Source organism: Macrobrachium nipponense, chromosome 9 (genome assembly GCF_015104395.2).
Source record: "Macrobrachium nipponense isolate FS-2020 chromosome 9, ASM1510439v2, whole genome shotgun sequence".
NCBI lineage: Eukaryota > Metazoa > Arthropoda > Malacostraca > Decapoda > Palaemonidae > Macrobrachium > Macrobrachium nipponense.
In genome coordinates, this window is record NC_061110.1 from 85,436,602 (window position 1) to 85,440,508 (window position 3,907).

Genomic DNA, 3,907 nt, shown 5'->3' on the forward strand with positions numbered 1-3,907 from the left:
TTTGACAACTTTGATTCTTACCAAGCAAATGGGCTACCTTACCCATCTATAAGAGAGGCATAACCAGACTTCCTTCACTATCCCAAGCTTGATGTATTTTCTGAAGCAAAATCTACAAATCAATTATTTACAAGATATTTTTCAATATACAGTCATGATTTAATACAGTTTGTGCATTTGGGGGAATTTTTTTTGTTGTACTGCCCTTTCACGTTCTGCTAAAACAATCTTGACTTTGTCATTTAAAACAGACAACAACATGGGCAGAAAACATACATTTCTTAATCTATTACACAAAATCCATCTGGTTCATAAACACCGTCAATTTCGCAGACCCAAACCACGAGAGCAGTTCCCAGAATACTGTTCAAGCCTGTCTGGTAATGCCTTCTGCACAGACCTTTCGTTGTCTCCTACTAACAGCACTCCTAAGGATGAGTTTAGGTAAAATGAGGGAGGCAGTGCAGAGCTATCGCCAAACAACCTTTCCTTTGTGGCAATACAATGAGAATGACCAAACTCCAAAAGCAACTTTATATCAACTTGTCTCCTTACATAGATGCAAAGATGCTAAATCATAGCCCTTAATCTTAAAGGCCTGAGCTACCTCTGAAATACCAGTTCACGGCCTTCATTTTAACAGGAAAAAAGCAGTTTTCTCCTAACTTAACATTAAATATTACAGTGGCTAGAGGTTTGCAAGAATTAATACTATTTATAATAAAGGAGAAATTCTAATAAACCTCAAAATTTTGACTCTTAATCCCGTCGGCAATTCTAGGCAATGACTCCGCACGGACAGCAAGAAACGGCCCCGCGAATACGAAAGCCACTAAGGATTGGGGCGTCCAATGTATTTCGCCGTATTTAGTAATAGCCTCTGGGGGGTTAATTACAGTCGACCCCCCAAAAAACGGTAAATTCTTAATAAGCAACACAAATACCATAGGAAACTGTAATTTCCAAAGAAATACCAGACGCAGAGTTATTACCTAGATCTTCCGTAACAAAAGTTACTAGACTCCCAGAATCTTTAATACCTCGATCTCTTAGTCATTCAGTAATAAGGGAGGTATAGCAGTCACTGTGTTTGAAGAAATCCTCAATGCTCCTAAACATGAGCAAGTCGATTTAGAAGCAACAGAAATTGGCTTCGACTACTCTAACTTTACCCTTGTCACTTGGGTTGCTCACTGTATTTCAGTCAACACAATCCCCCTTGAATTTGATATTTACATAGCTGAAATGTCCCTTATTGCAATGTATGCATTGGTAAACCTGGAACTACAATCTGATCTGAGAGGTTACATTAACAGAGCTTAAATGTTGGCTGACCAATTTCTTTTATCCCATCTACCAAGCATGAGGAATAATCCTTCTTTACCATTGACAGCAGGGGCTAAACTAGGTGTGTCCATCATTCATTTTTTCAACGCTTTGTTATTTTTAAGCCCTTCTTTCTCTTGAAGTTTTTAAGATACATTTCTATGCTTTGCTAAACCTGTGAAAATATTGTCATTAATTGGTTGCATTAAGGAGTGTCTGAACCAGTAATACGAATAAACCGGTTCTTGGAGCAATCATTAAATACATCCCATATGAAATACCGTAACACTACGTTATGATTAATGCTTAAAATCTCAAGCTGATTACCTGATACGTTAACTAAATCTGATAACTGCTTAATAATACTGTTCTTTCGAGACAACGTATCGGCAAACGCTTTCTGGAATAATTCTTCCGATTCCTCTTTCTCAAACTTACTACATTCAAGAGAATTAATTTAAAAAGGTCACCTGGAAGCTCTTTCGTGGGAAAAGTATAATTCACATGAATACTTGGAGCATATCTCTGATTACTCGCTTTAAATTCGCGCAAAAACCTTTGAACAATTCATCGCCTTCTTTGTAGCAGAAGGCTGGTAAAAGTGATTACGACATTCCAAGCTGTGAAACTTCGTGACGCGAACTATCAAAATTAATACCTGGCGTGTTGCCTTGAGGCTTGCCGAGAATCGCGTGACTTTTAGGAAGGATGGTAATTCTGGGCAATAAGTCCACACGGAATGCTCTCAGGAATACGACAGACACTAGGGATTGGGGTGTCAAATGTATTTCGCCGTGTTTAGAACTAGCCCCTGGGGATTTGTTACAGTCGACCCCCCAAATATAAATAAATTCTTAATAAACAACCCAATACTATGGAAAACTGGGGTACTTTGCGCTTTCAGGGGCCCGGCCGTTTAACAACCAAAACAAAACCTGATCCTTCGCACAGGTAAGTACTTCGACCTCGACCCTGCACGACCCGTCGATGCCATTTTTTCTTGCCAGAACAAACGATCTTGCCGAGAATCATTAAAAATGTGGATAAGGCGCGCAGCGCCGTTCCACCCCGCAGAAATTAACGAATTTCCAAAATAGGGCCGAGAAAACTTTTTTGTTTTCGTCTAGCCGCCATCTTGCTTGTAATCTTCTGCTTTCTAGTCGGAACTCACCGCCATCTATCGGTGGATTTGACTAGAAAAGTGGTCGAGGGTAGGCTAGGCCCATTAAACTGCAGGCGCCCCGAAAACTAATTTCCAAAGAAATACCCGACGGAGAGTTATGACCTAGATCTACCGAAAGGATTTTCAGATATCATGAATTCCAAATTGGCCCAAATATGAAAATACCAAATCACACCCAACAGCAAATAATACAAAACTAGATAATATGAAACAAAATATCATCGAGAGTGATATGACCCTGGAACACAACCCTCTCAAGGACCAAGAAAATTTACTTATACTTAAAAGCAACAGACTTACCAAGTAGTTCCTTCGTCGCCATTAACGAAAAATTGACTGATGTAACCTTAAAGGTGAAGCAAGAAATGTGAATCCAAATCACGTAAAATTCAAATTATTTTGAAAAATTGATCTTAGATTAGGGTGATCACGGGTCGAGCTTCGACCAACCAAAATTGCGTGAAGACTTTCCCTCTGTAAGGGAACTGGCCCTAAGTCCCCTCGAATTGGCCCTTATTTCCGAAACGCATTAAGGTCTTGTAACCAATTGCATACACTTACAAACGCCTAGATGTATGGGGTCACCAACAAATACCCAACACAAACCACGTAACACCTTTCAAACCAGTAAAAAAATCAAAGTTCAAACTTAAAGCAATAAATAATTAGTGGAGTCTCTGCCCCAGACCGTAATCCACGGCAGTTCTTATCTAAACGATAATTCCTAGGGATTCAATGCTTACCGCTCACCGACGATTCGGGTGTGACGTGCCCCACAACACCGAAGACCACTCCGTCACCATACAGCCACCTCCCAAGCACCTCAAAGGACAAATGCTTGCTTTCAATTTGAACCCCTACTACGAAACGTACCAACAACTTCCCAGTGGTTGAACGACCTAACGTAGTATTTACCTAGGTAACGTAAACCAGGGGGTTTATGACTACTTTGTTATCGTTACATGACATACGCACATCAGATCATAATGATATTGCAATCTCCGTGTAAAAGATAATTTTACACGTAGTTCGTTACAATGATGAGTCTTACCATTTGGATTCTCTTCGTAAACACCACGTTTAATAAGAAATAGCAAATATTTAGCGACCCTTAATTTTACAAATTAAAAGTTAGATATTCTAGTTCCAGTTTGTAACATTAAGAGCAATGTATTCTAGATGGAATGTATGTAGCTCTGGATTTGTAATGTTTTGTAAATAATTTTTTGAATAAGAACTTTAAAAAAAAGTTCCAGTTAGTATTCTACAGCTCTTTAGGAAGTACATTTATTTGTAATTTCAACAGAAATAATTAAGGACAATAATACTCGTTGTGGTTTGATGCTTACATTAACCTGATGGCCTTTGCAGTACAACATACACGGAAGACATTTTTGC